The 23,993-nt window shown below is 34.8% G+C and overlaps 1 protein-coding gene and 1 non-coding gene across 2 annotated transcripts in view; one reads left to right on the top strand and one right to left on the bottom strand.

The window, feature by feature from the left end:
• Window positions 1-14,495, bottom strand: part of LOC123530781 (calcitonin gene-related peptide type 1 receptor-like) — a 265,533-nt gene extending 251,038 nt beyond the window's left edge. The window contains exon 1 of the mRNA XM_053518667.1: window positions 14,371-14,495. The gene's annotated coding sequence lies outside the window, so the exon portion shown is untranslated. The remainder of the gene's footprint in view (window positions 1-14,370) is intronic.
• On the top strand, window positions 13,052-13,123 carry Trnas-uga (transfer RNA serine (anticodon UGA)). Its single transcript has one exon. It is a non-coding gene; the product is annotated as a tRNA-Ser (tRNA).
• Window positions 14,496-23,993: the final 9,498 nt, after the last annotated feature.

Below are 23,993 nucleotides of genomic sequence, written 5' to 3'. Positions count from 1 at the left end.
CCGTTATAAAGTCACTAGCATCGGCATGGCTGAGGTACTTCAGTAGTCCAGAATGCTTGTTAACACTATGATGAATAAAGGGTTATAAGTAAAAATAACTCTGAAATGGTTATGATTTGTGATAACGTGTGACATGTCACGCAGGGAGCATTCCCTGAACAGAAAGTTATATACTGACCAATATTATCGACTTGACTTTGATAACGACTGGTATATTACATCACCGTTGGAGCATTCAATAAAGCGTAAAGTACCGGTGCCGGATGAGTTATTCGCACGCAAAACGTTTCTTGAATACCAAACATATATTTTCTATCACTTTTCGTCTTTATTGTTTGATGTTCAGTTAACATACTAAATTAACTGTGCTGGACAAAATGCAGCCAAATAGAGCAAGCATATATCTAATTACAGCTTTTCTACAGTATTTCTGCAAGACTGGCTAAATAAAGTTAAATACATAACAATTGAATCACAAGCGATTACGCGTTTTCTTACGTGACTTGCTACAAATATATAAATGGCTTACTTTTTATGTGTATCTGGTAATTAAAATAAATATCAAAATATCGATCTCATAGAACAGACAGAAAGATCTGCCAACGTTAAATCGAAGTTCGCCTTCCAACAACCAGTTCCTCACTTTTATTGTAAGTACTCTTAAATCCAGGAAAAATAAACATCAGTTTTTATCTTTACCGTCAGAAAGATACTTTTGGCTATCAGTTTATGTTCTTTTTTTTTTTACATTTCAGATTCCGATCATCATGTTCGAAAGACGCCACTTTTTGTGATTGAAATCAAATCGCAGTGACGAAGAATGCAATTTGGTAATTATTGCAGATAAATATGGTGAATGTGTTTTAAAACATAAATCAGTATATCTAACTTTCTTCTAGGTCAAGTTTCGAAACTTTGCAGAAATGTAAAAGGTTTCGTCTAAGACTATGACGTTTTTCAATGTTTTCATCCTTTTAAGTTCAACTAAGTTCCTTTAAAAATTAAACACCGTAAATGCAAATTCATTGTCTTTAAATGTTAAAAGGAGATCAATCAACAGATATTCACAATGCAGCTATGGTTCTTCTGTTTAGCTCATAAATATCATATCATGCAGATAAGTGAAGGCAAGTTTTATCCTTCGATAATTATCGCTTTTCCCTATGTTCCTGATCTGATTTATCAAAATGCTATATGTGATTTGATGAATTTAATTCGAGATTCATTCGGTGAATTTCAACAAAACTATATCAGTCAATCCGACAGTGCATCTGATGGCGGTACTTTGATTTATACACGCAATATTCAATATGTGATAGATTATGGTGTTCCGTTTGGACAAACGTGACTTTTTATTTAATAATAAACCGCGATGCACGATGGTACGATGACGAAAACGCGATGGTGAAACAACGATGGTGAAAACGCGATGGCACGATGATGAAATCGCGATGGTACGATGGTGAAATGTCGATGTAATATCGCGTTTTCATCATCGTACCATCGCGTTTTCACCATCGTATCATCGTACCATCGCGTTTTCACCATCGTGTCATCGCATTTTCACAATCGTACCATCGCGTTATCACCATCGTACCATCGCATTTTCACCATCGTACCATCGCCTTCCGGTGGTCATGCGCAGGGGTACAGTACATATGTCAGTAAAAAAGGCTTAAACAATCTCATTTTCACATTGCATTATGTACCTTCTACAACGTAACAAGAATAAGCCGAGTTTGAATAATACCATGTGACTATTACACCCAGCTTTTTATTTACTTTCATGCATACTCAAAATACAAAGGACGTGGCCTTGAAGATTTTACAGTTTTAGTGAACTGAGCACTGAATATTTTGTAAAACATTTTGCAAAACAGCAAAATCTAAATGGTAAATTTCTTCTCACAAAATACATTGAGATACATTCATCTATTGTTGACAAAAGTACAAGTGTACAGGACCACGCATTTCTAACCGGAAGGCGAGGATACGATGGTGAAAACGCGATGGTACGGTGGTGAAAACGCGATGGTACGATGGTGAAACCACGATGGTACGATGATGATAACGCGATGGCACGATGGTGAAAACGCGATGCTACGATGGTGAAATCGCGATGGTACGATGGTGAAACCACGATGGTACGATGATGATAACGCGATGGCACGATGGTGAAAACGCGATGGCACGATGATGAAAACACGATGGCACGATGTTGAAAACGCGATGGTTCGATGAGGAAAACGTGATATTACATCAACTTTAACCATCGTGCCATCGCGTTTTCACCATCGTACCATCGTTGTTTCATCATCGTGCCATCGCGTTTTCGTCATCGTACCATCGTACATCGCGGTTTAGTATTAAATAAAAAATCACGATTTTCCAAACGGAACACCGTAGATAGATACCCTGTTAGTTAAAATAAATGTCATAACGTGCAAGCTAGAATTTAAGCAGTTTGAACAGAAACGCAATCGTAAAGTTTAGGGACAAAACGAATAAACAGATTCTGCTTTGATTTTTCAGACTATATACATGTAAAAACCATGCTGGTGGCAGTTAATATGAATATGAAACGTCAAGAGTCTCCGTCTAAATTATGATCTATCCGTTGTCCATTTCCGCGCAGAGAGATACAATTTCTAATACTGCTTGAAGGATTTGTCTACAAATTTAATAGGTCTTCTTAAATGATGATTTTTCAGATTAAACCTATCATTTCTTCAGAAGCCGATTTATTTTCCACATTGTGAGGACACAGGTGTTGTTCAAAAGGGCACGTGTATATGTTTTGTCTAGCTTTAGAAAAAAAATTTAAACAAAATTGAAGAAGCCTTCTTAAACAAAGAAATTCCATTATCATTGTGTGGGTCTTTTAAACTCTGTCTAAAATAGGATTCCGCTTAAGCTGGTGCCAGGGGTGCGCAAAATGTTGCATTTTCCCTAACAACCGTGTTTAGATGGCTTATCAGTGTTGTTATATTTTCTGGTCCTTCGGGATCATTGATTTCAACTCATTTAGATTTGAAGATTGAATTCTGCTTAAGCCGGTGCTAGGGGGCGTGGGCAGTGTTGCATTTTCCATTACTGCTCATGAACAGACTCAATCAAACCGAGTCTGCAATTTTCACTGTTTGCCTTGTTTTCGGTGCTTCCGAGGGATCTACTTTCCAGATTTTATGGTACCTGTAAAAGATCAAATGTTCTTGGAATTATTTTCTGATCCTTTAGGATCATGGAGTCCATTCCATGTTTGTATATTAAAAGAATTCTACATAAGCCGATGGAAGGAAGGTGGTGTGAGGAATTTTGCACTTCACATTGTCTCAATCGAACTCAGTCGACTATTATTTTACTTGTTTGTATTTTACGTTCCCAAAGGATCTTCTTATTGATTTTATCCAAAAGCACAAACATTACTTCTCTCAGTTATCACATAATTTGGTGTTACAATTTCGTATATTGTAAATAGTAAACAGTGAAATGCACATACTTCGAAATGTCTATACGCGTCTAAGAGATTTAGATTTCACAGCCATTATTTTGACTGGGGACCATACGCCGCTTTTCATGGAATTGCACTCTGTGCATCATTAATATTGAAGATTCCATGTGCACCGCCGTGTGAATACATCAGCGGATGTCTCTAAATTATATTCTGGTGCTTACAACATATGTAAATGTTGAGTTTTGCCCAACCCGGGACTAGAGGGCGTGGACGGTAGCTTGCATGTCCACTACCGTCCATGAACAGGCTCAATCAAACCGAGCCTGCAACATTTTCGTTTATGTCGTGTTGGGCGACCAGTGGTTTTCTGCTTTTCTTATTTCACACTGTTCAAGTAAAAGTTGAACACCTATTATATTTTAAGTTAAGTTTATAGGTCGTTTTCTGTTTTATTATTAAATATATGTAATTATTCTTGTTTTCATTTATCAGTGGTTGTCTGTTCGTCACAGATAAAAGGACATTCAGTACATTTATTGAGTTTTGGCACGCTAGCAAGCATGTTGTTCAAGTAGTGTAGTAGTTCTACCAAACATATCAACTAATTTATGTAAATATTCTTGTTTAAACATGTATTGGAATTGGAAATGTCCTATTAAAACACTTGTGTTACTAGACTATAACTGACTTCGTGACATTTTTAAGAAACTTCGACATAAATACGAACTATATGTAGTTGGCAAAAACATGCCACAAGAAATCAACTTAAAAATGGCCACTCGATTTTCAACTAGACTTTTGCAATCATTTTTGTGCAAATGCTACAGTGCGTTGATGTTGCCGAAGCGATCGGGGACGATTATTAAATCTTTTTTTATTTCTTTCATTGCTGCTCTAGATCTTGTATACGGAAATATCTAATCAATACCTGTCCACTAGTACAGTTTAGCTGTACACGTTACAAAATAATCGTCCCCGATCGCTTCGGCAACATCAGCGCACTGTAGCATTTGCATAAAAATGATTGCAAAAGTCTGTGCCATTCTAGTCATGGATTAGATGAAAAATTGTAGAGGAACACATGTATAATAACCGCAGTAATTTCGATACACTACAAATATCATCATTACTTTAATGATATTCACGTTTAATATAAATTCATATCAAAATGAAAATAAAAATACTAGAAAATTTTCGATGTGATTTTTATGATAGTCATCCGTATTTTAAACTTCTGTTATAACGCTACCCTAATATCTAGAGTAGGCATTTTATTGAAAATGACGGACTGTTGCTCTTTATATAGTCTGGATACATAGGAGAGCTTTGTCGTTGAGTTATATTAGCAACATCATAATGGCCGTAAGGCTACCTCACTCAAAGACACATCTGTCGTATATTTACCTGTTTATTACATACTATTAAACCTATACTGCAGTAAAAGAGTTGTTGTGCACTTTAACTGGGTACTAGCATCTACTGACTTCATGATTTTCAGCCTTTATAGCTAGTTAATTCAAGCATTCCAAGTTATTTGAAACTGTTTACTAGCAACTGTATGATAATCAAAATTCTCAACAGTTGTACGTCGAATCCTTGCTTTCCAGTGATTTTTTTAAACTTTTCCAGCTATTGCCCTCGAGAATACGAGGTCATACCATTTCTGGCGTAGAATGATGAAGCAATAAATTATGAGCTAAAAACAACAAAATTTTATTCAGTTGTTTCGGCCGGGCAATTTGATAACCGTTACAAATTGACAGCTCTCGTAGCATTATTGATAGACTGTCCGTGATTATTATAAAAAATATTTGTTCAAGGTGCTGAAGCTGTTCATAAAACATTATCTGCTTTAATCACTTCCAGTTGTCAATAAAGTTCTATTAATGACATTGCTGACAGATCATATTAATTGCAAGAATATTAATTTCCTTGATTTTTCTTGGACTTGATTGAAAAATTCCCAAGTCATAAACTAAATGGCATTGTATTGTCGAACAGGAATGCTCAAGTTTTGATTTTGTTTTTGGAAACCTTGTTTTTTCCTGTTGTGAGTTGGAATTATTGAATAATCTTCAGTAGATGCCGAATAATATATGAATATAGAGCTGCGTAATTTTGCCCACTGCGGCCATATTCGAATAGCGATAAATTGGACTGTGTCGCTATTGTTGAAATAATTTATATTTAACATTCCCTTCTTCCTCTACAAGAATGGCTATGGTGTGCAGTTTATTTAGAAATACTATGAGGTTATCTTAAAAAAGTATTTATGACTAAGGGGGAATTAAATCAAATGAGACCTGTGATTTTATCTCTTCACTGTCTATGATTGAAAAAAAAAGGAATTTTAAGTATTATTAGAACCGCAAGAATACCTAAAAACTAGAATAAAATATACGGTGCCATTTTGTAAAAAAATCAACTGCCAGCCGTTTAAAGTATATCGATAAAAATCCATTACATCACGTTGCATAATGCCCCTAAGGTAATGGACCTCCAATGACAATCGGCACATTATGTAATTCGACATTGTTCAGTTTTCAGGGAGAGCCATGTGCGCTCTGAAGTATGGAAGAATGCCGAAAAGACAAACGAGAATGCCCAATATTATTATGGTCCACTACCTTAGGAACAACGTGGAGCAAGTATTTCAACTGCACTATTTGCTGTTCCATATGGCACAAGAGAACAGTTATTTGCCCACAAGTTAGTTGACCACAATAAAGAAGTGGTTACGCGGAAAATAGTTACTTTGTTTGATGTTTAATATTGATGTAGTTTTGAGTGAAAGACCTGCAATACATGGCATAATTGAATAGAGGAGATACATGTACAATTTAACAGAATGAGAACGTGAGAATATGCATAACACGACTTCCTGATGGGCCAGTTTTGCCTGTTTGCGGTCATTTACAGAGTATTCTTCATAACACATGTGATTTTTTCTTTTGAATACTTCTGTTGATTGCAGGTATATATATATATATATATATATTTTTTTTTTTTGGCGGGTAGGGATTGGGTGGAATGCAGTCAAAATTGCAATAGTGTCTATATAGAACATATAGTAAAATAATTGTGGTGTTAGGCCATACAAATTTGATCCGCGGACGCGATAATTATTTAAGTTTGATTCAAATAGTTCTAAGCGACAATGATGAGAGCTTAAAACAAAGCACGCATCAAATAATGTAAAACTGTGTGCATAGCATTTTCGTTACTTAGCAACGCATTCGTGTTTTAAAATATCAAATTTAATTTCTTAAAAGTTCTTTCGTTGCTAGTTACCATTAATTCTCAGAAATTTTGCTCTGTCGAAATATATTTTCATAATCAACTTTACCTCGGAAATAAAGCCCGATATCAAATGAAATAAAAGAAGACGCTACACTTTATTTATACAGATTGTAGAGAGGTCCAACAAGGGTCATTGGCTGTTACGAGATCAGACGAGATTACAGGAATTCTTTCGTCACAACAAAATATTGACAACATTAAAGAATAACACACTGAATTGGAATTATCCGATATGTATTTGAACAAAACTAAAAAAGGTAAGGTAGATATATCGCAGGCACAGAACACACAGCAAACACGAAAGTCATGCATCGCAAAGCAAGCCCCCAAAGAATAGAAACTGAAGTGGGAAGATATATCAAACGTGTTGCTTAAAAATTCCAGCAAAAAGTACTTTTCTGTTATATTCAAGATGCATAAATGGGTATCGGCTAGAAGTATGAGTGGAGATATTATGGCAAGTGGAAAAAGGCAAGGATGAAAATTCAACTCCAAAACAGCAGTCTCCATGAACCGTAAACCACACCAGTGTAAAAATGTTCACGCACTCACGTGCGCGCGGACACACGCACAGACACAGTAAGACAAACAGTCAAGTGTGGAAAAACACCTCAGGGACGGCCTGTGGAAAAAACCCCAAACATATAGAGCTCCAGTCAGTATATGGTCGGTACCCAACCTCTCTCATAGTAAAAAGAGAGATGGGGGCATAAATTGAGGAAAGTAATACCACTAACAAACAAGTCAATGTACATAACATATTATACCAAACTGACAAAAAGGCAAGTTGAATATAGGGGCACCGCCTTGGAACGGTCAGTAACATTTATAAAGGAAACTTTGGGGGACGTTAAGGGCCTCTCATTTACCCTACTAACAACAAGTTAGACGAGCCAATGTAAATAATGTAACTCCGCTGAGAAAAGCTCTAACATTAGTAAGAAAATACCAAATTGTATAAAGTAAAACATAATAAAGGGTAAATCCGAGGTATATGAACCAAAGTACTCGCCAATTTGTCTCATGTCAGAGCATCACGAGCCTAACTTTTAAAGGCACGACTAAGCAAGCTGCGAGACAGAAATTCCACTCCCTTTGAACGTTTTTCTTTAAGGATGAGTACGCTTTAAGTGTTTGGTAAGACTAGATTCATTCCTGAATATTTTGTTACTAAATATTATGGTAAAGTATGTAATATTGATAAGTTATGATAATTATGGATTTAATTATTATTATTATTATACCAGATTTATATAGCGCCCTTTTCATGATAAACACTCTCAAAGGCGCTTTACATATAACAAACGCAGCAACACAGGGCGCCAAATTCATCCTCTACTAGTACAGACACAGAGCGATCTGACCAGAAGGACAGAGATAAAGCCCCCAGAACAGATCGAGAGAAATCCGCTTTAGATACAGGCCTGTCCGGCTAACTTAGCCTAGCTCTTTTGCGAATAGACATTCTGGTTCTTTTACGTACCCGATGTATAGCACCGATACCCGCGGCGAAGCCGTCTTTCCTGGGAAAAACCAGGCCTCTTAGTTAGATGGGAGACACTCAAGAGCATCTCAGAAATGTCCAGTGTCTGGACCGGGATTCGAACCTCGGACCTCTGGATTGACAGTCAAACGTATTACCACTAGACCACAGACATAAATCATAGTAATATATTTCAAGAAGAAAGAAAACAAGCATTTATTGAACTTTTACGTATTGGTCAAAGTCACTAGAGCAGACAAACATTTTTTTGTCTGTTTACCACACTAAAGTGAAATAAAGTAGTTCTGACGAGCCCGCGTGGTTTTCAATGCTACAGGTTTTGTTCACTTTATTAAAAAATCTATGTTGTCCTAATTAGTCTAATCAGTAGTAATCAAGACTTTGACGTCTAGCATATTATTGGAAACAAAAAAGATATTTGTCTGTCTATTGTAATTATAATATAACATTTTTCTCCGAAACTCTGGAGAAGTGTTTCGGAGAAAAATGTTATAACAAGTTGGCTTAATATTACAGAAAAGATACATATCTGACTAATATGTTTCAACTCTGGTAAAAATCCAGTTGATATTTCACCACTCCTATGAGATTTGCATAAAAACCTCATACATTTGTTATTAAGCAAAGTAAAATAATTACGTCTGCATCCTGAAAATAATGGCTGTTTGTTCTTAGAAACGAATTGTTCATATTCACAGGCGAGTATTTACTGTAATTGTTTTAGAAATGAAAGGTTTTACACTAACAATAACGGTAGGAAATGTACGGATATAATGAGAAAATAATCTGAAGTTTTGTTCTTAATATGGCTTCTATACATGCATTGTCTGGTCTTCAGTTTTTAATCTAATAAATTGTAAGGAAATTCACTCAAGCTTATCCATATATTTTAGCTTCATGGTTGTACAAATTCCATCCAGTCTGGAAATTTAGATATCAAACTTATTTCTAACTAAGGAGCAGTTAGTTCCTAGTTTTATTCAGGTCAACATGATATTTATTGATATATGTTAACCTTCACTTATCTATAAGTAAGTACGATGCATTTATATACATGGCACCGACCACCTCTAGATTTTGGCTAAAACTGATCTTGCTTTAAAACTGAAGTTTTGTCATATAACTAACATTAGAATATGTGTTTTTGTTTCCCAAATAAAATGAAAATGCTTATTCAAAGAAAAAAAAGATGCGCAATTCGGAAATGTAACCTGGGTCGTCGACGCGATAAAAAGTTTCCCGCTGTGTCTGTCAGTGATTAAATTTCAAAGCTCTCTTAAGAAGTAAAGCATTAATTTTCTGATACCTAAATATTTTTTCTTCTTTGTTGCACGATCTGAAGGCCAGTGCCTTTATTGTGTACAATATTTGGACTGGTCCCCATTCCAAACAAAATCATATTGGACGAGCATATAGGTACAAGCTGAGATATCTTATTGTTTTTATAAAAACAACCAGATGGACACGATTCCACGTTTAACGCCTACTCATGTTGATATTCATAGGTCAATTGCCTTTACACGGAAATCCTATATGGAATAAAGTGTAAATACAATTGTTGGACGGTTACAGGGTAAATATGCGACAACGTTCGAAATGGAACATCGGGTCTAGAATAAAAACATTTACTTAAAGTTTACTAAAATTTCCTTTTATTTTAAATTTTCCTAGCGAAATTTGTAGCCTACGTGGCTGTGTGGACCAACTACATTGTAGGTTGTTAGCATTAATTGTTCAAGCTCGGTAACTCGTAGCTTTCTCTATTTGTAATATGTAATGTCCAGATTCTCCTTTTGTTGAAAAGTATGTGCGTATCGATGTCGCTACATTTTGTAAAAGAAATATTCGATCTAAATATATAACTTAATACAGTATGCATGAATGCATAACATTTTATGCATCTGCTTCATCAATTTACTGGCAATTATTTCAATTGTTTTATTATCTAAAATGATCGGTACCCCATATACCGAGGTCTTGGGATCGAATCTCGGTTACGGCATTGAAAATTTCAGAGATGCTCTTAACTGTTTAAGAGACCAGTACACTGGTTCTTCGAACGTAGACCTCTCTCTCTTTCTCTGTGCTAGTTATTTAATGCTCGTATATGTGTTCAGTGGAGTTTTGTCTCACTCTCTATGTAAAATGGTTGAAGATAAATTGCGTTCTGGAGCGGCTGCCGTTGCATACATACATATATATGAACGAAAAGCATATCTCAATGCGTTTATCCTGAAAAGGGTGCAATTTACATGTGGTGTAGTCAGCGACTATATTTGAAATTCTCTAGGTAGCGTAATCTCTAAACATTTACAAATTTTATCGCGAACTATAGTTATTTTCGGCGCGAGTCGCAGCATGCGGAAGATGGATAAAGATTTGTTTGTTTGTTTTGGGGTTTAACGCCGTTTTTTTTTCAACAGTATTTCAGTTAGGTAACGGCGGGTAGTTAACCTAACCAGTGTCCCTAATTCTGTACCAGTACAAACCTGTTCTCCGCAAGTAACTGCCAAATTCTCCACATGAATCAGAGGGGGAGGACGAATGATTTAAGACACAATGTCTTTTATCAAATCGTCACGGAGAAGATACGCCTCACCCAGGGCTCGAACTCACAACCCCGCGATCCGTAGATCTGTGCACTCCCTATTGAACTAAGCGGGCGGGCTAAAATAGATAAAGAAGTCTAGTTTTAAAGACCACAATAAAACAGCAATGCCGCGTTAAGGATTGACCTACTTTTCGTATCATTTCCCTTTGAATGCTAGACACAACCATTCATATTATTAATAAGACTGAGGAACTTCTATATAAAGATATACTTCTTAACTTTGATTTTTTGGGGGTTATGTATACAACAGAAATTCTTTAATTCTAAATCAATTTTGGCGGCGTTGATTTACAGCATCACAATGCTGCTTGTTTAATATAAGGTGTCTGGTGCTATACATCGTCGATACAAATGATAAAGTGCATTCTCTTGAGAGATACAATGCAGTTGCTGTTTGTGGATATGTAGCAGTGATTTGTTACACCAAAAACCGCTTAAAATATTTCTGTGTAAGATTGCAGCGCTCTACTTGTAATTCATAAAATAGAATGTCCTTTTTCATTACTGAATGCTCTTAGAATTGTTACAATTGTATTGCCATCCAAAGCTGGTTCTCATCTTATATCTTCCAGTTATCTTTAATATGATATACTTAATGGTTCATTATTTAACATGTTTTATTTTCACTATGTCTTCGAAGAAAAAAAAAATGCCAGCGCTTGCTGGTACAACTTTGTGTTCGTCCCATATATGGCTGCAATAAAATTGCCATTCATAGATGCCTTTAAGCATATATGTAAGTACATTTAGAAGTCCGTACTTCCTTGGAAACTTCTGCTATTTAGGAATAAAGTCTCAAAACAAAGTTTCAGAACCTGTCTCAAAATTTAGCTTTTTCTATCGTCAAATCTAAGTCTCCAACCTGAGTGTAATAACCTAGGACCAAGATGCCGAAAAACCCGTTTCATCTATCATTATATTCTTCACATACTTACATATCTTTGTCTGTTGGCTTCTTATGGAATGATAGATAGACGTGCATTCCATTTCGCATAACAAAATTAAACAGTTATATTAAATACAAATGTCCAATGCATTTTCAGTAATTTGAGATCAGGTTATACTGATATAGTAAATTATAACTAAACAATTGACAAAGTTGCATCAAATATGATTTTAGGATAAACACTCAGATTGTAGCCTTATAAGGGGTAAATTATTTTTTTAATAAAGGCATGTATTAAATGTACGTGACTAGTGTCACGTAACATGATGTGCAGGAAATAATTGCAGATCAATAATGTCGTCTCCTATGTTAAAGAATTGTATAACGCAATTGACCATTTTTAGGACAAAGTAATTGTAAATTTCAGACAACCGTTCACAATTCCAGTTATCTTTTATATTCTGCTTAAAGACACTGACCTAGGTAAAGATCTTATTGAAAACTTTCCTGTATTTCTTAATAGCAAGATATTACAATCTTGGATATTTAACATTTTATGGACATACCTTAAAACTGAGGATTAAAAGATTTATCTTCTTTGGATATACTAAATTCAGTTTGGATTTTGTGAGGAATTCGGAATTATTACTGACTGAATTTAAATTTGACCAGGACAGGACATGGACTATTCTTGTATTATAGAATTGGATTTTACGGCTAGTTAACATTTTCAAGGTATCTGAATTTTTTGTTACTTTTAAAAATAAATTTTTTATTGTTAATTTTTGCTGGTTTGTTTTTCTGTTACATTTAGTATTTTAAGTAACAAACACACTTAGATGAAACAATATTAGTAATCACTCGTGGGGTTTGGTGGAATTAAGCTCAATGTATACAGCAAGTACTAAAAATACAAAAAATCAAAGCCAGTAACTTTGCTACATATCACTGAACCGGAATTGCCGATGATATGCATAACTAGGTTTCGCATAGATAACTCCTGTAGTAGCGGAATTCTTCCAATGTTGTTAGAGAAGTTGCCAAAATATCATAGCATTTGACAAAAAAAAAAACCACTAAAAATAGCTAAACTGAATGTGCCCATGGTGGCAATGATCATGTTTATGGCGTTCGGTGTAAGAGCAGTTGCGCCGACAAGGTAAACTACAGAAAAATCAATGGCCATACTCTACTGAAAATCACTAAACCGGAAAATGCCACAGTATTCACAATTTGGCCTGGCACTGATGACTCCTGTAAGGTTTGGTTGGAATCAACCCGATAATATAAGAGGAGGGCTCGGTAGCCTAGTGGTAGAGCGTCCGCTTTGAGTGCGGGAGGTCGTGGGTTCGATCCCCGGCCGCGTCATACCAAACCCGTAAAAATGGTACTAGTAGCTTCCTCGCTTGGCGCTCAGCATTAAGAGGATAGTGCTAGGACTGGTCAGCCCGGTGTCAGTATAATGTGACTGGGTGGGGTATCATGCCGCGTGTCTACGGCGTGATATTCCAGTGAGGCAGCACTATAAAGTTGGGCATTGTGCTCACTGCTACAAGTAGACACCTTCGTTTATATGACTGAAAAATTGTTGAAAAAGACGTTAAACCCGAACAAACACACACACACACACACACACACACACACACACACACACACACACGCACGCAGATGATTTTATTGAAAACTCATTGAACCGGAACATGTCCACGACATGCACAACTATGCTTGACATTGATTACTTTCAAGAAGTTTGGTGAAATTCCCCTTAATGGTGTCGGAGCAGTTACGCAGATAAGGTCAACTACAACGAATCATTGGTCATAGCACCACTGGAAATTTAACGAACCGGAACATGCCAACGATTTGAACAACTATGCTTGGCAATAAGCAAGTCCGTGAAGTTTGGTGTAAATCCGCTCGGTGATATTGGAAGAGTTGCGCTGAAAAACTATGTGAAATACAGACAGACGGACAGCACTAAATCAATACGTCTACCCAACTACATATGAGAAACATAATTTATATTGACATGACTTTATTGGCATAAAGCTTTGAACAATTTTCATTAGACAAACTTAAGTGACTACAGTTTTTCAGGAGTCTTTGTTTGAACATATTTGCAATAAATGCAAACTATTCACTCGAATGGCTGTTTTCTTACTTTACATCAGAAATAAACTTTCATAATTTCTTTCGTCAAGTTTGGTATTAGCAAAATTAAGTGCTGAACTATAGACCGATCAAAAGCAGAGACGAAGGACCGGGGATTTATATAAGTAACCGTGTAATAGTATTAGATAAAAAAGTTAATGTCTGTTTTAGCAATTTAAAGTACAAAATGCGGTCAAGAAACTTTGATAAATGCGGACACTGGTCTGAGATGGTGATAACTGTATGGAATGTTATAAATAATAGAATCTGTAAAAAAAGTACCTTTGGGAATAAAATCTGTAAAAAGATCTCTTGGAAGCATATAATGCAACCAAGACTCTTGTTTGATTGAGTCTGGTAATGAGAGTCAACAAAAGTACAACAATGAAAAGCAGGTATTTCAACACTTACAATCACATTTATGATTTAAAACTGAAGTCGTCAACAAATAATGAAATGCTTACCTTCATCCACTAAAGCGCATTTTTGTAATCCTTGCTACTGCTACAGAAAAGAAGAAAAAAATTGAAATGTTTATGAAATGTCTCCTTTTTATCACTAGCTGTATCTCCAATTGACATATCAATACGTTGATTTGTTTTATCAACGCATTGTAAATTATTGTCAAATGAAGAAGTAGCTTTAAATTTTGCTACTTGTAATAATTTACTGTATTGAAGATAAGCGAAGTTAAACAACAGGGAGTTTAAACATAAAATAAATATCACTTAAATGTAATGTAAAGGAAGTTAAGTTCGATAAAATACATGTTTTGTTTTGGCGTGCTAATTTATCACAGAGAGATTGAGCTTTATTTTCTCAAAACATAGTTACGAAACTACAGCGCTTTGAAATGCATGGAAAAGTCCATATATTTCTCAGAAACGAATATGTTTACAATATTTGAAACGAAAGTGCATAGTTATAAGCATTTGAAATATTCATATATAAAGAAACATTTGATATCAAGAAAATGTAATGCTAAAGATGCAGAAACACTTGAACATTAACATAATATTGGGTATTTTCTATTTAAGTGTTTATTTAAATATATTTTACATTCAACAGTAATCTGCATTACTTGTGTGCCACTATAAAAAAAAAGAAACGACACTCCGGATACCCTCAAAATAAACTTGCTGTAACAGAATGTCAATACATAAAACCCTGACCGGCTCGCGAACAAAGGACCTCTCATACGTAAGACCAGCACTCTATAACATCGCTTTAACAGAGATGTTTAAGCAGTGTAAGTGCACATTTAATCTCAGCCAGACTACATTACGTTAAATGGAGCCATTTTGTGACAGCGACATGCTGAGAGTATTCAGTATCACCAAATTATTGACTTCTTCAGTATCACCAATGTATTGACTTCTTCATTACATTACAGTCTCAAAACCTTCTGGAACTACACAGATTCATTAGCATTCGCTTCCAGTTAGTACTAAGACTAAGATCGGCTGTCATTCTTTGATATAAAGTCTAGTATTTACATTTACACGTTACCTGTATACGATCTAATAACAGTCCATTTGCGAAGAAATTTAAGCAAGATCTCTAAATACTGACGAGATATTGGACAATTTGTTTATCTTTGACTACTTATGGCGTTAAATAAATTCAATAAATAGGCTGATTCTAAAAGACTGATTTTATGAACTGCCATGTTTGTTAACAGAAATGGACATGCAAAATGAATTATGAAAAGGAATTACGACGAGAGAACCTGTGAACTACCGATGATCATGCATTAGTCGACTATTACATTCTATATGTTATACTCATCGACTATAGTGCTATTTTGTACCAGTCTATTGGCTGATTCTCAGTAATGTTTTAAGGTGTCATTATGGGATCTTCCATCAAACCTGTAACATAAAATCAAATGAATAACTTAATGTAGTTTCATCAAATTGATGGCTATTATTTATCGTTACATCGTTAATCACGTCAGAAGCTTGTTGTTTATATCAATTATTTACAAACTGCCTTAATTATATCATGGTTCCGAACTTTTATTACATTTAAAAGGATTGATACGGATATACTTGCTAATTTGCCACATGTTATGAATATCATGTGGTATACCAAACTTCATTTTATAAAAGATACAAGCTTCAAAGGCAAACGTTAAAAGTATTTCCTTCCAAACTACTGTACTGTACAATTCACCGAGGTAACTTAGATAGAAGTTGAAATACAACAGGTAAACTGAATATATCTGTGCTAAATCACAACGTTCAACAAGTTTTACAAGAATAATATATAACTAAGTGAAATAATTCAAGATTGCTTGTTTTATTTGTTTGTTTTAGGTTTAATGCCATTTTTCAACAGTATTTCAGTTACGTAACAGAGAGCAGTTAACCTAACAAGTTTTCCTGAATTATGCACCATTAAAAATCTGTTCTCCGCAGATAACTGCCAACTTCCCCAAACGAATCAGAAGTGGAGGACCAATGATTGCAGACACAATGCCTTTCACCAAACCGTCAAAGAGAACATAGGTCTAGTCCGATGATCGAACTAACGATTTGCTCTCTACATATTGAGTTAAGCGGGCGGGCTATTTCAACTCGGCAATGAGACAAAGAAGAGTAATGGTGACTAGACAATGAACCTTCTCCCAATTGTCTCCCATGATTGTGTGAAATATGAATCAAAGTCCATCCTTAAACAGACGTTCAATAATTTTTTGACTAATAGTGAGATAAAACGTAACCAAAGCAGTGTTGTGGTTTTGTCATTGTGAGTATACTCATGAACAGACATGGCGAGACTACGAAATATTGTGTTATAAGCTAGTAAATATTTTAATAGCAGTAACTGTTAAGAAAATAAGATAGGATTTTAAAGTTACATATGATTTTCTCAAGAACACACTATTTGTTGGATGCATTTTTATAATTGCCTAAATACGTTATTACTTCTACACGTCTGAAAATATGGACATCACCTTTATTTTCGATTCCCGAGTACTATTGCTTTTCTAGCATTTTGAAATCTAGTCTTTAATTCAACGTGTTAAGAAGTTGCTTGGAACAATTTCGGAATAAACTTACTACAGTTCGATTACTAGGTCATACCTGTTTATACGTTTTCAATCCAAAATTTCTCTACTTACAAAATGACGTTTCTATTTTTGATGTTTTGTTTTAGCTTGAGCTTACGTTTTTCTTATACAAGACACACTAAAATATGGAACTCTGAGTTAAGGTTACAGAACGCAATCATTAATGTTTACAAACACGATGTTTACGAAACCGAACTGTAATTAGGCATGTTACTAATAATTATATTGACTGCATCCGATTACATTTATGTACGAATACCACATTGTTGTAGTTTTTAGATATTTTTATTAAAGGTATACTAGTCTCAAATCTCATATTTGAAAATATGAACAGTTACTACATATAGTTTAATATGTAAAATAATATAATTAACATGAGTACTATATAGCATGCAATGTATTGCTTTACACTGTATAAATGGGTACTACCTCTAAATGACTGAAATGTTTTTAACAACAGACGGTTACAGTATTACATGTACATATGTAATTAATAAGATTGTAGCTATACATACAGAATTGATTTATATATTTAGTATAGTTAAATATATCTGGTAAGGGTTTAATACATTTGAAGTAGATATCTAAATATCAAATATTGCAAATCTAAATATGTATACAAATAAACTGTTGTAGAGAAATTATCTGTTGATTCAATGCATCCGTCCTTTATGAACATGACCATATCACCCCTTTCATGTTGTAATATTGGCCAAGCGGTATTAAAGAACATTTTGCATTGTTTTATCATATAAAAATCTGCATTATAGAACATTTAATGCCTTTGCTAATTGAAATATCCAAAAATGTCTTCAGTAATAATTGTAATCTTTATTTGAGTGTGAGATTGCAAGAATCGGAAGGATGGAAAAAAATAGTGGGCATTATGCAAATACAGCTGCAATTTTCTAACCGCGATAAAAGGATTCCGTATAGCATTATGTTCATCGCAGCATATTCGCAATATTTAAATGATGCTGGTGGTGTTAACACTATTGTCTTACGGCAAGGGTTCCACGTATAAATTGTGTTACAAGAGCTCCGTTGACTATTTAAAGCAGTAATTGTTTCAAATACCTCTGAAAGGATTTGTCCGGCAGCTTATATTTTTATTCTTTCCTATTCGTTTCCCCAAATATTTCGTTTCTTCCTGATTCTGTTCTAGGTAGCAGTTACTATAGTAATCTGTTTTTAACAAGTACCTCCAATATTCTCCATCAGAATCAGAAGTGGGGAAGAATGGGTGTAGACACAGTGTCTTCTATCAGATCGTATCGGATAACATACGCCTCGCCCGGGGATTAAATGAGGTCAAAAAAATTTAGAAATATTGAATTCACACTGACAGTTTATTCATACAAATCAGCTGATTGAATGTCGTTGGGTTTATATCATAATTCATACGTGGAGCAAAAGCTTGACATTTCTTTCTTTAACTGAAACAATCCGTTTTCAGCTGGTATGGTTTCTATAAACAACTGCCGGGATGTAGGGATAGTACCAAAAAATTCAAATTGCATCTGATATTACTTACTATTGAAACCTTAATATCTGAGTATCTCATTTATATTTCATACTTCATTTTTCATGCTGAAAGGCAATATTTATGCCGAAAACTTTGGTCCTACTTGAAAAAGTGAAGCCAGAAACAGATGGACTATTTAGTTATCTGAACAATGTATGCATAGATTCCGCTGTGTTTCTCAAAAATACAGTTTACTTCAAGTGCGTGTGTGTGCGTGTGTGTGTGTTCGGGTTTAACGTCTTTCTCAGCAATTTTTCAGTTCAAGATCTATGACTAATCATTCAAACAAAAACGTTGAGCATTATCTTTCATTTTAAAACGAACTAATACAAAAACAATTTTACTTATTTATTACTGCCAATAATTTACAGGTGTGGTATGATCATAAGAAAGAAAACATTATCCTTGAGAAAAAATATAAATAGACTATATGAATTTTACGACATCGAATCCCTCAACATTTTACAATTTTTTTTTTCCAAGAATAATCAGGGCATCAAAACGTATGAGTTAAAAACAGAGCGATATAAAGATGTATATTCTATCTGATGGTCACACCAAAACCATACCAAAAACTGTGCTGAAAGAATTTATTTCACTTTTTATGACACGCACCTTGTGTTTACAAATGTACCTAATTTGCATATTGACCGAGGTGTGCGGAATAGCATTTACCTTGTGGAATCTGCCGTTACAGAAACTTCTATTTAAATAATATAATTCAGACGTTCTTCATTATAAAAAAAGTTTGTGTTAGTAAAAAAGAAATGACAATCACCTTTCTTTACCAAAACAGCAATACAACGAAGCCAATGTCGCTGTTAAAATTTTTCGTATTTACTGCACGGTGCTATGTTAAAATATTGTTAGTGTGAGATAAGCGATATGCACTTCAGTTTTGCACTGATTTGCTGTTGTTGTCGTTTAATACGTAGCCTTAACTACCATCTCTACGGGATGCCCGTTTTGTTTAACAATATGCCTGAAATGACTTATTCATATTGATAAAATACACGTAGTTAGCAATAAATCTCAAGATTAAAATTAAAGCTGTTTTAGTGATTCAGACTTTAAACATGATTCAGTCTAGTTTCTGGTATAAGTACGTGAAAAACAGAAACACATGTTATTTGAAAAGGCCAACGCCACGTGACACGTATGATTCACATCAATAACATCTTCCTGCCTTCCGGACAAATAAGGCAATAAAGGAAATGTCATTGTTTTAAACTAATCCCAATCAATCTCAAGACAGAAATCTTTTACATCAATTATCTTTCGTTCTAAATTAGTCTACAAACCATCACTAGACTGAGTGTCATTGTTTAGTCTTTTAATCTGTGCTGAGTTGTTTTAAGAAATTTCGTTTTAACATATTACAGTCATCATAAAATTGAACTGTCTATTATATCTTATGAAATTGTGACTTCCGGGTATGCTCGTACGTTAGTATCAAAGTGGCCATTAAGACCACACAATTTAAATTTAAACTTGCTATAACAAGTGAATGAAGTATGAAGTATTGCCATGCGAATCAAAGTCTCATACAGGAAGGCACCTAATTTTCTCCACTGCAGTATTCACAAGAAAAGCATTGATGTAACATCAAAAGGCGCCATGTTATATAAACAAGAAAAAAGTTAAGTTTCATCTTTTAATAAAAACAGTAAGAAATTCACAAAATATGTATTGCGTCAAACATTTTCGTTTTTGTCGTGTTGAGCGGCCTGTGAAGTTTCCACTTTTCTCTATTTAAAGTGTACTGTGACTATGAAACATGTTATTGGTATTGAAGATGAAAGCTGGAACAACTGATAGACCTTCCTGGTGAAAGTGAAAAAATGCGTGACTTTTAACGTAATAACTCAAAAAATATGTACACTTATATATAAACTATATATAAACTGAATATTTATATGAAAGACAAATGAATAGTACACACAAAAATGTATCTTTCTTTAAACCAGTATACATGAATGATGTTATAAACTCATCGTCCGGAGCAAGAAAGAATAAAAGACTGTTTGTTTACACTACGCGATAAAACTAATGCAATGGATTGGCTGTTCTTATCAAATGGCGCGAAATAGCTACGTTGTTTACATCACCTGATTTACCACGTGATGTAAACAAGTGAATGTATTGGTTCTTCAAGTAATCGGAACACTGCAAGCGATAGATTAGTCCATTTTACGAAAAAATAGGTTAATATACTCTTTTTTATTCAACGTAATACCCGTCAGTTCGGCCGTTTTACTCACTTTTTGCAAAGTAATGAAAATATATTATCTGATGGTACATTTTAATCGTTCAATGTAGTGGAAATGAAAATATTTATGCTAACAGTCTGCGATTCATACAGTTTATGATACGATAGTCTACGTTACGGTCAAAATAGAAAAAGCCACAGGTCGCTCAATCCAACAGTGATGTCCGAGCTCTACAGGAAGACCTGCTAAGCCTCGAAACCTGGGCGTCTGATTGGTCCATGGAATTCACTCCAGACAAGTGTGAAGTCCTCAGCATCAGTCGCAAAAGAAATCCTGTAATCTTCCCTTATAAGCTGCATGACATTGAGTTAAAATCAGCTGATTCTGCCAAATATCTAGGTGTAACCATCAGCAAAGACCTATCATGGACCAATCATATCAACAACATAACATCCAAAGCAAACAAAATCCCTATAATTTCTCGAACGAAATGTCAAAACCACAAATTAAAGTATCAAAGAGGTTGCATATAAACATTATGTTACACCTCAGTTAGAGTACTGTTCCACCATATGGCATCAATGGCAAAAGTACCTAACCCTCAAAATAGAGCAAGTTCAAATATCTGCAGCAAGATATGTTTATAATGACTAAAGTTATACCAGTAGTGTTTCCAAAATGTTAAATGAACTAAACCGGCAAACCCTAGAACAACGCCGTAAGATCAATGCAGTTACAATGTTGTATAAGATCCAACAACACATTGTTTTTGTTGACCACAGTCAATGAAAAAATCTTGTTGTTTGATATAAAGTTGAAAATCTTCTTGTTTGATATTGCCATATTACATCATTCCCCAGACTTCTTACCACTCTCCCCCCCCCCCCCACCCCCCCACCTCAAAAAGGAAAAGAAAATCACAAAACAAACAAACAATTACATACGCATTACCTGCCCATATTTATTTAGTAGAAACTTAAAATATTCTTGTGAGAAAACACTTGCACTATTTCAGTAAATTTTCACAGACATTTTCCTTGTATGATCAACTACCAAAACTATTCATGCAAGCTGCGTAACTCGATCTAGGGCCATTATGGCCCTCTTTTTCTTATTTACTTGTTAGTCATGATTACTTTATGCATTGACCAAATTTCCATTTATAAACATCTCTACAACTGACATTACCATTTAAAACCGGAGTACTTAAAGCTAATATTCATATATATTGTTGGGTGTTAGATGATCCTGACATAGTTCAGGCGACTTTTCGGGTTTAATGGTACAAATGCCGGCACTTGGGTAGGCCCATATACATTCCGATTAATTCATTTATAAATGAGCATAGAGACAGTCCAAACGAAAGGGAAAACCTTATATATTTCAGGAATATGATTTCTATACGTTTGTTAACTATGGTTATTAAAAGGTTTTAATATAATGAGAAGTATGAATAATTTACCCAAACTAATATTCGTTTGTCACGTGTTGTAGGACATTTGTGTCTTAATAAAGAAACAAAAAGTATCAAATAAAATAATAAAATCTGGAAAGTAGATCCCTCGGAAGCACTGATATCAAGGCAAACAGTGAAAATTGCAGACTCGGTTTGATTGAGTCTGTTCAAGTTTGGAGATCTTATGCGTATGAAAATATCACGAAGGTCAAAGGCCTGAATGATATATTTATATGCATAAGAACGACAAACGATGGTTTTTTTACGATAAACCTTATTTAGATGCTTATTATTTCGATTCTAACACGACCTACTTAAAAAAACGTTAACTAGACGAGAATCAAGGGAGTATTCTCATTAGCTGTTCGTGTTAGAAGTTTTCCTATCAAGAACAGACTCTTGTCAAATTGAGTCCGCTATTTGCATGGCTGCTTTTTTGCTTACAAAGGGTTTTCTTATATATTTCATTCAATTGATTTTTACACATTTTAATCGTTCTGACAAACTGTTTGACAAGTTCAAAGTAATCCGACGTTTAAGCTTATCATCTGTCTTAATGCTTTCTTTACAATTGTCTTACGTAATTATGCTCTAGTGGACAGAATATCTAAGACATCCAGATGTTCCGGTTGCGTGACATACGTGTCACGAGACTCTTCAGCCTTCGAATTCGATTACCTAACACATACATGTACATGTAATACACTATCAAATGTGCTGTCATCAGTTAGATATAAAGCGACTTATTGTTAAGCAAGAGTTACTTATTGTACGCCTGGCGCTAAATTTACATTTCGACAATTCAACGGTGCTCATTAAAGATTAAAGCTTTTGAGATATGAGGGGAGTTGAGTTTAACGTCACACCGACACAATTATAAGTTATATGGAACATTACCAGCTTTCATGGCGGAAGAAAACATATGGCACCCATCCAGACATTATATCATCACGGGAGGGCACGTAGGTAGAACCACTGGCTTTCCATAAGCCAGCTTTATGGATTCATCACATGTAGAATTCTACGACCCAAACGACGCTTGACCCACATTGTTGAGAGGCTAGAAATTCAAAACAGGCCAATAACCACCTGCCAACGGCGGCCGCCTGTGAAGACTGCCTTGCACATGATGAAAATATCGAAACGAGGGATGGAAAAAAAAACACCAACAAACAAAACTAATTTGAAGCTGATTGTTGCAGTCAAATGTTCAGTACATATTCATAAAAAATAATGATTGCAACTTTATCAGCAGCATCTCAATTCCCTTGTTCGTTGACAGATCTTCATTAACTTTCCGAGATTAAATGTATGCCAGCAAAAAAATAAATGAATGAAAACCAATAGATCTAGTGGAATGTGATATAAATATTACGTTATCAGTGCCCATCACGCAATTTATGATGAAGTTGAAACATTAGTCGTCAGAAACTGACAGATCAAATCGTATTATAGACAGAGGGTCTGTAACTGTAATACGAAACGTTTGTTGAAGTTGATGAACGCTATTATTGTAAGTTTTTTTCGCTGTTTTCTCATGTGGCGAAATATAATGATATCATGGAACATGTTTAACATTTGGCTGATAATTCATCTTCATATTTCTGTAAAGAAATACTTCCATTTCCACATGTTCTTTTTCTTTCAGGTGTTAATAAAAAAAAACGTAGGGGGCAGTAACTTAAGGATCCAGAAGGAAAAGACACTTCCCAAGAATACAAACCAATCAGAAAGAAACATGAAGTCATAAACAAGATATACGTCTAAAGCTGGTCATTTTAAAGCCTGACGTTGAAAGTCAATCGTGTACTTTTTTCCGT

Source organism: Mercenaria mercenaria, chromosome 11 (assembly GCF_021730395.1).
Source record: "Mercenaria mercenaria strain notata chromosome 11, MADL_Memer_1, whole genome shotgun sequence".
Taxonomy (NCBI): Eukaryota; Metazoa; Mollusca; class Bivalvia; order Venerida; family Veneridae; genus Mercenaria; species Mercenaria mercenaria.
Note: the sequence above shows the minus strand (reverse complement) of the source record. Positions and strands in the feature narration are given on the sequence as shown.